Raw genomic sequence first — 12013 nt, forward strand, 5'->3', positions numbered from 1 at the left:
TGCGTGATAACTCCCTCACTCTCTCCTGTCTCCGTGTGTCACAGGATGAAGGCCCCACAACACCTTATTTCCACAAGTGCAGTCAAAGTACAAAGACTCCTTGCTCTGCTACATATCACGACGGTCAGGTGGTCCCTTGAACCTGCTGGGACCCCACTGGAAGATTGAGCAACTGAGTGAAGATCCCAAAGTTTTTTTTTTTTTTGCAAAGGCCCCTTTTTGTCTTATCAATCTTTGTTTGTTTTATTTATTCATTTTTCCATGTATATTTTTTTTTGCTTGGGCATTTCGTTGGAAGCGAATTTTTTGCAAAGACCAACTTTTTTGCTGCTCTTTTTTAGACGTGATGGGTTGAAAAGAAGAAAAAAAAAAGATAGACTCATGATGCGCAAAGCATGCATACCATCAAAACGCATACAAACAAAATGCTTTAGCTAATGAGAAATAACAACGACAACAAAAAAACAAGTTGTACATAAGTGCGAATGCCAATTCAAGTACTGAAGCAAACACAAATACACACACATACATGCGAACACATATGTACACACACCAGCCTGCTGCCATTTTGGTTTTTGTGCCTACACAGATGTTGTGTGCTCTGTGACAGGGCTGAGCACTGGATGGATGACGACGGCAAGGAAGAGGAAGAATCCAGGATAATTTACATGCATCATTCCTTAGGAAATAGGGACCAAAGGACAAACAACAAAAAAACGCTTTTAAAAGAATATAAATATATAAATATATATTTAAAAAAATGCATACCTTGTAGCTACAAGTATTACTCTTAGTCCAAAAAAAGGGAAGAAAAACAAACAAACCAATATCCAGTGGCCTACTGTAATAAAAGAAAATGGACTATGTATCGGGGGAAAAAAATGGAATTGTAGCATAGGGGCTGATTTTTGTTTGTTCTGGATGCTAATCGGGCACCACGTTGTATCATAGTGGAGTAGGTAAAAAAAAAAAGTACATTTGCTCATTTTTCCTGTTGTTAAAAAAAATACTTGAAGTTGCAATGATAAGGGAGAAGAAAAAAGAATGAACAATGGACAGTGCTGTCTATGCCACTGGATATTACGATCGTCACGATGTCGGAGGCACCACAAAAGGAGAAACTGTTTCCCGGAAAGGGCAAAGACTGAACTTACTCATGCCTGTGCTGGACAGAGTGCAGATACTCAAGGCTTCTCCTTAGCCTTTACGTTCAAGCGACAATCCACTGTAAACGACCAAGCAACACGGACCCCCGGGGCGTCTTTTCACATTTTTTTCCCCTGACCTTTTTGTATTGCGCAACGTGAAAAGCTAAATGGTTCAATGAAGGGCATTGAAAGCTACTGAAACTGCCAAAAGAGTGAAAATTAAGTCACGTTTCCAACAAGTGGTATTGTTCAGTTTGCCACGGTATGGTTCTGCAGACCCTGATTAGGCTTTGATCGTGACATCCAGAAAGGGTGTAATCAGTCATTTTTTTTCCGCTTTGTCCTATTCTGTCCTAGCCGACTTTGGGCAAGAGGCTGTGTGCGGCATAGACTTGGTTACCAGGCAATCGCAGGACACACAGACAAACTAGTTACACTCACGTTCGTATCTATTACTGAAATACTAACAAAAGTCTTAAATTAATACCTAACAAGCATGTTTTTAGAAATGTGGACGGAAATCAAATCCACAAAGAGATCGAGTTAAGATTCAACCAGATCTTTTTCGCTATGAGGCAGCCGCATAGTCCACCATTCTATAGCAAAACAGTTTGCCACCAAATTAATCCAAGAAATTACGCTATAGTTCTACGCACAGACAGTACCTTCAAATAAATACATTTTCAAGCCTTGATTTATCCGCCTTTTTTTTCTGTTCAATGCTCTGTATAAACGACAAGGACATGTAATGGGGTGAAAAAGAACCCACCTATAATCTGCCTTCAAAGGTTGCATCAGAGCCGCAAAGGAGCTGTTACGATGCGTGCAAATCGTTTCCGGGAAGCTCAGATGGGTGCGAAGCTACGGTACATGCTTGACACGCACGTCTCCCGGTGCCGTTTTTTCAAACAATGTTGGGTCGCTTTGTAAAAGCGCACACAATTGCAATCATATCCCGCATTTGTTGGGTTGTGGGTAACGAGCGGATATTTGGTTCTTTTGTTCCGGCTCTGAGCCGACAAGTGTGCTGCGCAAGAGCGATGGAGAACATGAAAGGGAAAGTGTGTGTCTTGCTCCATCTTACCCAATCGAACCGAAGTTATCACAGTGACACCCCTCAAAACATGACCGTGGAAATGATCAAATCCATACCGAACTGAACAGAACCATACAGCCTGTTGGAAACATGACTCAAAGGAAAAAAATGTATAGCTGTCTCCAACGTCCCTTCAAAAAACATCAAACAGTGTTATGATATGAACAACTACCTATAGATGTAAGACATAAGACCAACAATTATACCACATCATGTACATTCCACTGTGGACATGTTCCTTGACCTAATTTCTTGGGAACGTTCCATGTAGATTTCCGAAAAGATGAAGACACTCTCCTTCAGAAAAGGACAACTTGTAAATGAGGTCAGAACGCTCCCCAATTTGCTCGGTTGAAACGCTGCACCGATACGATCAACAGCGTTGGATGGCAGGCAGTAAGAAGAATGGAGGCAGGGGGTGGGGGTGCAAACATCCTTCAAAGTAATGCTTCTCGGATGAAGCCCAAACACTATAAAAATAGAAGGTGTAACCAAGCTGCCGGTGACAAGCACCATATATCTATAAGGGTTCAAAACATCCGGAAGCTTGGTCCAAAGAGTTCGAGTATTAAATCCTATTTTGTCTCGAGAGAAAAACAACTAAAACCAGATTTATTGCAAATAACTGACAGGCGATGTGCTGCAGATTTGTAGATTCATTGTGATAAAGCCCCTGTTGCCAAGATAGTGTCAGAGCCCCGTCCCTCAACTTCTGCTCTTCTCATTCAACTCAACGTCTCTTCGCGCTACTGTTCAATTATCCCCCCGCCCTTTTGTAGCCCATATTGCACTGCTATCACCAGCTTTTTATCCAGCATCATTTTAAAAAGAAGAAAATCACCAGGTATATTCACCGGGACCAAATGGTGAGGTGGAGGCGGAAAATTCAGAGGAACGATTCACCAAAATGATGTTGGTGCCTACCCCCACATTGGAAAGTCTGTTGATAGCTGACCTGGCAGTTGCAACAATGACAAAATACCCCAAACACAAATTAGCAGATACGGTATAGAACGTATCATGTTGTGAATCAAGCCGTTTTATATTGCCGGTGAATTTCTCACCGAAATTCCAGCAGAGGTTTAAAAAGAGAATCCCGCACATACAAATAATTGCACATTTATCTAGCCTGGAGTCATACGAGGATACAATTGTTTTTTTCAAATTCAAAATGGCTGAGGAACCAAACATTGATTTTCCTCCATAGACACCCTGCCTTGATAATTGCAAGAAGCGCCATCTACAGACCTTGCAAAACTAAACCTTAAGTGGACACCTCCTGCTATCCTACTAAAAAAGAAAAGAACCCCCCCCCCCAACCTTTACTCTGACGGATAAGACCTCGTGTCCAGGGGAAACATATTTACCATGGAGCAGACATGGCCCCTGTGAAACTGAGGTTTATGGTCGGGTTTAAAGAGAAAGTGCTTCCAGGGGCAATAGTTTTAAACAGTAATGGAGAAGGAATTAGGGATTGGAAAAAAAAAAGAAAAGAAAAAAAAACAGCCCTCGAAGAAATGCCTAATTGATACCTTGTACTCTTTGCGGTCGAAAGAATATAAAACATCCCCGGCTACAATGTGAGGAAATGCGGCGGCGCTATTGCTCTTCTCCCATCTGTCTTTGATTTGCTATCAGGTGCATCCATGGAGCAGGGAGTCAGCCAAAACAAAAGCAAGGCTCTGCAAAGTGCTTCCCTTCATGAGAGACAGAACTAATTGATGGCAAATCTAATGTTCCATAAGCAAGGAAATTTCCTGTGCTCACTTTGGCCCCGCGTTGCCGTTGCACGCTGTCGGCGGAGAACGAAAGCTCGCACGACGACTCTCGCAGGGTCGGCACCAGATGCCGTTTTAGTTCCCGGTGGCAGGTTGCGCACCCAGGTGAGCTGACACCCACGCTAGTCTATCACGCTGCTGACTAACCAGCGCTGAATTTACGACACGTAATTTCCTCCGGCGAGGTGAAATTAAAGTGTTAGATGGGCAGCTGGAAACTTTCAACAGAGATAGTCTGTATTACTTTTGCCCCTCGAGGACAAACATTTGAAAGTGATGGGTAGTAAAAATAGAAGGAGCAGTGTAGGTTTGTTTTTTTGAACCTAAAAGTACTAAAGCATCTACCTGTACAATGCAATAACATACGCTGAGTCACTCAAGACGACAAAAGATGTCTCCATATGTACACAGGTATTTTTTACAAAATCCAAAACACCAAAACCAAACCGACCATGGCTTTTTAAAACGTCAATCTTAAAGAGCATTTTCAGTGTCATGATCGTTACAAGGCAACAGTTGGTGCTCAAAGCCTTAACCATGAGGACATTTTACCCATGTCAAAGCATGTCCGTGCAACTTGTTCGTTTTAGGGGGTGGACACCTCTTAGAATATTTTTAGGATCAGTTATTACATTGATTAATCAAATCATCTGATTAAAAGAAAATAAAATTGCATTAAAATGTATGACATGCTCTTTTCTTGACAAGTGTTTATTAACCCTTTCAGGGACAGTGCTTCAGTGGACAGCTCATCATGTTATCAGTTTACCGGGTGCATGAAAGGGTTAACCAATTATTGTTGCTCATTTGGTATTTTAGTCATAAAGACAACAACTAAACAACAATGAAGCGATATTACGCAAGAGGGATTGACATCCTCACTAACCTTTTTGAAATGACCGGTCCGGGTATCGTTTTCCAAAGTATAGGCAGATATTAGCAAATGTATTATTTTGAGAAAACACAAAAGGGAAATCAGTCTGATTTCATGAAGGACTACAGAAATCAGAGAATAATTACGGCTGACAATTTTAAGATAAGCAGTGGCTCTTACTTGATTAAAATAATTGTCGACTGATTTGCGAATCCATTCGTTGTTGCTCAAACGATTAATTTTGACACCTCAAGTTACGGTTACTTCTTGAATTTGCGCCTTTATTCAGATCCTAAACTATATTTTATGTGCTTGTGTTGCCTTGTACATAAAGGCCCAATGCAGGTGGACTGTAACGGCCAAAAAGGGAATACAGATCCTTGTGGCTGTACTTGTCACAGGAGCTGCGTTCGCTGTATGTCGTCAGTCACTGCCCCAACATGGACACCGCAAATAGAATGTGGTGGCAAAAAGTTCAAACAAATTATTGGATCCAGACTACTGCATTGGTTTGACCATCACCAAAAATGTGCAGGTTCTCGTTTGTCAGATGTAATCAGCCCTAAACACAAGTTAACTGAAAATTGTGTTTCCCACAAAAACAAAAACAAACCAAAAAAAAAAAAAAAAACGGCATCAGACCAAAACAAACAAACAAAAGATGGGGAAAAAACCCCCCATGGTCAGCTCATCTTCATTTCCAAAATGCAGTTTTGAAAGCTCACTTTTTTATGCAAACAATTTCAAAAATTAAATACCTGGGTTCATGTGGACACAGCCTACAGTTTTGCATACTGTATATACTTCTCAGTTTTAGGTGTACCGTTAGCCTTTGAGGTCCCCTGCAACCAAATGTCATGACGGCCATGTCAACCAGTCACCCGAAAATAGAGATCGTCAAGCGAAGGAAGTGACATGTAATTGAAAGCGTAGAGATAATTAAAGTAAGCGGTTGGACAGGAAGGAAGAAATGAATGGCTCTCATTTAGGAGCTGCTTCGAGACGGAGCTTTTCCGTCATCTCACTCCAGTTGGGATGGCAAGACTGCTGTGGAAATTGATTTTTTTTTTTTAGATGGAAATAGGCACTGGGTGGGTGCTCGTCAGGAGGGAGGGCTGAAACCTGAAAACTCCACAAAATCACTCCTGATACTCAGGGCATCGGGGCGCGATGATGTCATGATTAGTGGAGCGGTTGAGAGCCTCGCCTTCCTGCCTCATCCTGAGATAGGAGATTGCATCCCATCATTGGGATGCAGCGCGAATAGGCCGATGAATTCTTATCAATTAAGTAATAACAACAAAGAGATTACAGCGCAGGCTAAGCCAAGAGTGCACAAAAGTCGCTCGGGATGTACGCTGATGTTTGACTCCGGAACAACAATGACCATTTTTTTCCCCTTCTTGTAAATAGCCTATAAATAGAGAGATTGTACAGTAGTGTGCTCTGAGAAGCTCCACTCTCTGGTACAATGATGTCACTTGATACGCCACAGCAGTGCTGGCATCTGCGAGTCACTTCGGAGTGAATCATGGGAGGTACAGTACCTCGGCAGGAACTTATTAAAATGATACCAGATCATGTTTTTAATCTGCTTTGAAACATTATAAAGCAGTAACGGACCCTGAATCGGTGGCTTATTGGAGGAAGGGGATGAAGAAGTGACCAATTCTTGATGAAACATGTCACCTTCCACGACTCTAGACCACACTGCTGCTACATCTCTCTTGTACATACAATATAGCTTATTTTTCAATTTTGTTCAGCCTACCTTTATGGGCTACGTACAATATCTCATGTTGAAAAGTGAAAAAAAAATGAAAAAAAAGAACGCAAATAATATATTTCAGTCAAATAAAGAGAACAAACCTATGTAATAATTTTAACAAAAAAATGAATAGATAGTACAATAATTTTATTTCTTGTACAGTGATTCACAAGGATTTTATACTCATGTTGGAAAATTGGTGATTTTTTTTCCAATGTTTTCCGAAGCTGGGATGAAATCATTATCATGAAGTTTATTATGATGTTTTTGTTTTGTATTTATTTATATTTTTCAGGCTGCATATGTAAAAAAAAAACATAAATAAATAATAATAAAATTAAAAAAAAAAAGCAACAAAAAAAAATCCTTAAGGGATTCCGCATGCTGACAGCTTTTGGATCAATAATAAACTGGACAAAATGCACTTATGGGACTGGTCATGTGGATTCAAGGAGGAAGTCCAACACACTCTTGCTTATGTTGCTTTTGGGGACCCTGCAGACTTGTTATCCCCATAAGCTAAATTTTGGGCTTTGTTTAAAAAAAAAAAAAATGTCCACCTGTTTTTTCAGACCTGTTAAGAAATCACTTTTGACCCGTGTTAGAAAGTCTCTAATTTCCTGGCCGTGGGTCAAAAAGTTGTCCCTGAAAGCCTGGAAAGTCAAGAAAACCCACCATCATTATCATTATCACATCAAAACGTATGCTGTAACCTCGAAATTAAGACATGGATGAATTCTCTTGGTTTGATTCCGTTTCTTTTCTTAAGGGCTGGTGGTTTGACACGTCTCTGGACTTCATCGCCTCTGTGTTTACATTCTTGTTTTCTCATATTTTGCGGCGAGGGTTTTGCCTCCCAACCGCAGTCCACTGGAGATGCTGATTTGCCAATGTGACGAGGGACTTCTGCCTTAAACCCAGCCTTTTCCCTCTCTCTCTCTCTCTCTCGCGGTACTACCTGTGAACACTGCTTGGACACCCTGTATTGTAAAAAAAATGGGATACCAAATCGCAAGGGTCAAAAAAAAAAAAAAAGTGTTTAATTTACCTCAAGCCCATTCCTTGCATGAATGACATCGTTGCCATCACCGTTGGTTACAAGGACCAAAATGTCGAACTCAGAAGAGTAAGCGGTTTGCGCCAACTGAGAATCCAATCAGAGACTTCATAGGAGGCCCATGGAGTCACCAGACATTTTTGCCTCATGGATTTTTCTATCACGAGTCATTCCCAGCTTTGCCGTCTAATCCTATTCATTCGTTTTCATGTATTTATTCAAATTAGCAATGAATAAAATGGTCTTACTCCATGACTCGAACCAACTGAAATTGCTTTTTTTTTGGGGGGGGGGGACAGAGATGTCATTTGAATTAATGTTGGCTCGGTTACGATTCCCCTAGTTTTGGAGTGATATTCTCCCCATAGTGCTGCTGAACGCTGTAGTTCTCTTAGTTCATTATATTCTGCTTAGACTAAAATAAAGCACAGTCCTGTAGAAAAACGATCAACCTCGTCCGTTTTATTCCTTCACATTGCAGAACTAGTAATACTTCAAGTACACTGTGTTTGGACCGCTCATTTTATAAATGATACAAGCACGGCATTTGGTGAATATACTCCAGAAATCACTTTTTTTTTCTTCCCTAAAATGGCCATCAGAGCATAACTTAAAGTTCTTGAACAAGTATCAGTTATCTGATATACAATGAAAGCGATGAGATAATAATGAACTGTACGATTGAAGGAAATATTGTGATTGTAGTTCTTTTTTGTACATCATTGAACCAACAGGTACAAATTCTAATAAAGATTGAGTTACAAAATTGGAACATACTGTATATGTCGTAACACAGAGAAACGTTGACGGTTACTTAGCCATAATGATGATCGCTGCACTGAGGCTATTGCGTGGAAAAGAAGATGCCCTCACATGGTGCAAAGTGGTCTGCCAAATTCCCAAACAATGGTATACTCGACTTGCCCCGGGACAAAAATGAGGCGCCGGTTTTTACGCCAAGCGCACGTGCGCATGTCCATGATAATAGAGCCCTTTGTGTTGTCTGGCAAACCTCATGTCACTTGTCGGGCATATTGGACAGGTCATTGCCTTACCTAACGCAGTCAAATAACAAATCCGATGAGACGGTTAGGAGAAAATAATTGAAAAAAAGGATGAATAAAGCATAATAAATGGGAGGGAGATTGGAAGGAGAGCAGAATGAATTGATTAAAGAGAAATGGATCTTCATCTCTCCTGATTGAGGCGTTACCGCAGACCGAAAACCAGATGCCGCTGGTTCTCCCCTACATAATAAGCGAGAGGTCAATTGATTAATCATGCTACACTTTATTGATGTCGACTGCATGCCAAAGGAGAGTAAAGGTCACATTGAAAGCTTTTTGTTTAGTTTCCTTGAAATGGCCCTTTGTCTCTTCCGCACTCATTAATCCTAATATTTAACATTTAAAGCAGAGGTTATGCAAAGGAGGCAGGCTGGCAGGTTCCTGACTTTTCGGTTATATTTCTGTCCAGCAATTTGTTAAAAAAATAAATAAATACAGTATATTTCATTCTACTGACTGTTGTCAGAAGCTCCTCGAGATTTTATCCAGAGCGGTATAAAGTTGTGTCATCAACAAATATATATGTATATATATCAACTTTAGAGACACAGCAGATGTACAGTAAGCTTCCTAGATACTGCTCTTGGTTGGCAATGCTTATCCATCCATCCATTTTTGATTCAGCTTATCCTGAAGAGGGCGTGCTGGAGCCTAGACTAGCTGTCTTCGGACAGGAGGCAGAGGACACCCTTGAACTGGCTGCCAGCCAATCGCAGGGTGCACATAGACCAGTGGTTCTCAATTATTTTCTGTCATGCCCCCCAAAGGAAGAGGAAAACATCCCCCCCCCCCCGCACGACTATAAATAGGATCATTTGTCTATAAAATTGTTATAAGTACACCTTTGCATAACATTGTATCCTTATTAACGTATAAGAGAATAAAAAAAAGAAAGAAATATGGACCAACTTTATGGACCAACTTACAACAAAGAATAGGTTTAGTAACTGGAAAAGAAAAGATTTAAGGTGCATCTGAAATTCAAAAATAACATTAAATCCTTAATTTAACAATACATATTTTTTGACTGACTATGTCAAACCATACGATACTGAAAAATAAAATTGCATAAAATCAATAACTAATAATGCATTCAAACTAATCACCAACATTATCTCAGGAGCACAATATTAAAAAAAAAACTTTAACCAGCAAAACCAAAATATATAAAATAATTTGTGCTTTTTTTTTTTTTAAATCAAAGATGATGTCTGGATGAATGGCTACAATGAGCACGTTTTGCAATGCACAGCTTTTCAAAGCGAGGTTTGAAGCATGACACAGCAACTCTCGGCTCCTGCTCAACGTGTAGCTGGCACCTGTATTTTAGTTTACTGAAGTAGCAGCCCGCGACCCTAGTGAGGATCAAGCGGTTCGGAAAATGGATGGATGAAGTAGCAGTCACAAAGCGGCATGATTGTTGGCAATATTCGGCACGTTTTCGCTGAAAAAAAACTCAAGCAGCTTATCAGCGTGATTGGGGTGTAATGTCTTTAAGTGACGCCTTAATTTATTTGGCTTCATGCTGTCCGCTACCAAAATTTTTAGACACAGTAAGCACATCGATCTTTCCTCCTCTGCCACCGCAGTCACATTGAGGCCAAGCGCTACATACGCCTCGTCATATTTCCTCCCTGAGAATGCTCCCTGCGCAAACTCTACCAATGAGAACTCTACTGCCCCCTAACGTAGTGGAGGTGCAACTGCACGTTATTTTAGGACTAAAAACTAAAAAAGCAAACGTGCCCCCCTTGACGGAGCCCCGCGCCCCCCTTGGGGCCCCACTATTTGAGAAACACTGACATAGACGAACATCCATTTGCAACCACAATTTAGTGTGTTCCATTAACCTGCCATGCACGATTCTGGAACGTGGAAAGAAATCGGAGTACCCGGAGAAAACCCAGGCAGGTAGAGAGAGAACATGCAATCTCCTCACAGGAAGTCCGGATCCGGAGTCTCACCCTGCACCTATGCACTGAGAGGCCAACGTGCTAACCAGACGCCCACCATGCCCCCCGCATTGCTTATTATCTGGAGAAATTATGGATGACAGAAATGCTTGGTATCAACCAAGCTGCTCAGCTCCGTTTCTAACCTGGAAATTTGAACCCTCAATAAATGTCTGGCTAAGTCCTCAAGTGAATCCTCTTGATCACAAAGGTTGGTAGGTGAGATGTGCAGGTTCTTTCTGAAACATAAATCGACCAATTCCTACAGCACACAACTGCCCCCATCATGGTGGAAATGTCTAAACTAACTGACAGTTATTGTTCCCTGAATGGGGCGTTCCACCCCAGGGGACATCAATGACCAAACTATGCCACAGACACCCCTCATAAATCCTTGTTCATGGCTCTCCGTGGTATATCTGTGACCTAGCATTGGTGCAGAAACAGATTTAGAGTTGCTAAATTTGCAGGTGATCTTAAAAAAAATAAAAAATAAATAAATAAAGTGGGGGGGGGCCAAAGACTAGGCCACAAACTCTCGACTATTCCCGCGCTCAAGTGTCCCTAGGGCCACCCCATTGTGAGTGAAGACGATCTATGATTCCACATGACAAACTGGATTGTTCCTCGAGTGAGTCTTGCTGAATTATTTTGGTCGCTTTGATTGAATCTCCCACCCCGGGAGAATTTCCCTCCACTGTTGCCTTTGAGCCGTAAGCCTCGACAGCCACCCGATGTCGATACTCAATCTGCTGTGTGGCCCCTAAAGCTGAATCAAAAGTGCTAACGGGGGTGGAATGGAGGGGGGGGGGGGTTGTTTGTCTCCAAGAGGGGGGAGTTGTGGGGGTAGAACAAGACCCTTTTGACAGCTCCATTTTTCCAATGTTTCAGAGTTGGGGATAATCAAGGAGTATGGATTGGACAGGAGACGGAGTGCTGTCTTTATCTGTGTTTGACTTGTAACAAAAAGGGAGTGACAGATTGTTCCAATAGGTTATTTTTTGGCGGGAGAGTTAGCTGAAATTCTTTCGCGTCTGCGATGTCATTTATATTCGGAGCGATGGTCTTCAAGATCAATCACACATTTTTAATGACAAAAATTTCAATGATCATGCATGCATCTGGATGCTTTCCCAAAGGGTTTTCCTGATAATTTTGCAGACGGGCTGTCACATGGTGGACGTTTAGAGCAATACACCAATTTGTATCGGGCTTATATCTCGTTTCCTTAACACCTGAAACTTTTTGTCATTTTGTGGGAAGTCAAAATGAA

At 41.3% G+C, this 12013-nt stretch overlaps 1 protein-coding gene across 3 annotated transcripts in view; it reads left to right on the forward strand.

Moving 5' to 3' along the window:
- The window catches only part of celf6 (CUGBP Elav-like family member 6), a 154740-nt gene extending 146572 nt beyond the window's left edge, over positions 1 to 8168 (forward strand). For all 3 annotated transcript variants that reach the window (XM_086107419.1, XM_086107420.1, XM_086107421.1), the window contains exon 13: positions 45 to 8168. The gene's annotated coding sequence lies outside the window, so the exon portion shown is untranslated. The remainder of the gene's footprint in view (positions 1 to 44) is intronic.
- The last annotated feature ends 3845 nt before the right edge of the window (positions 8169 to 12013 follow it).

This window comes from Hippocampus guttulatus, chromosome 3 (assembly GCF_054856545.1).
Source record: "Hippocampus guttulatus isolate MCC_2025c chromosome 3, RoL_Hgut_1.0, whole genome shotgun sequence".
NCBI classification, from domain to species: Eukaryota; Metazoa; Chordata; class Actinopteri; order Syngnathiformes; family Syngnathidae; genus Hippocampus; species Hippocampus guttulatus.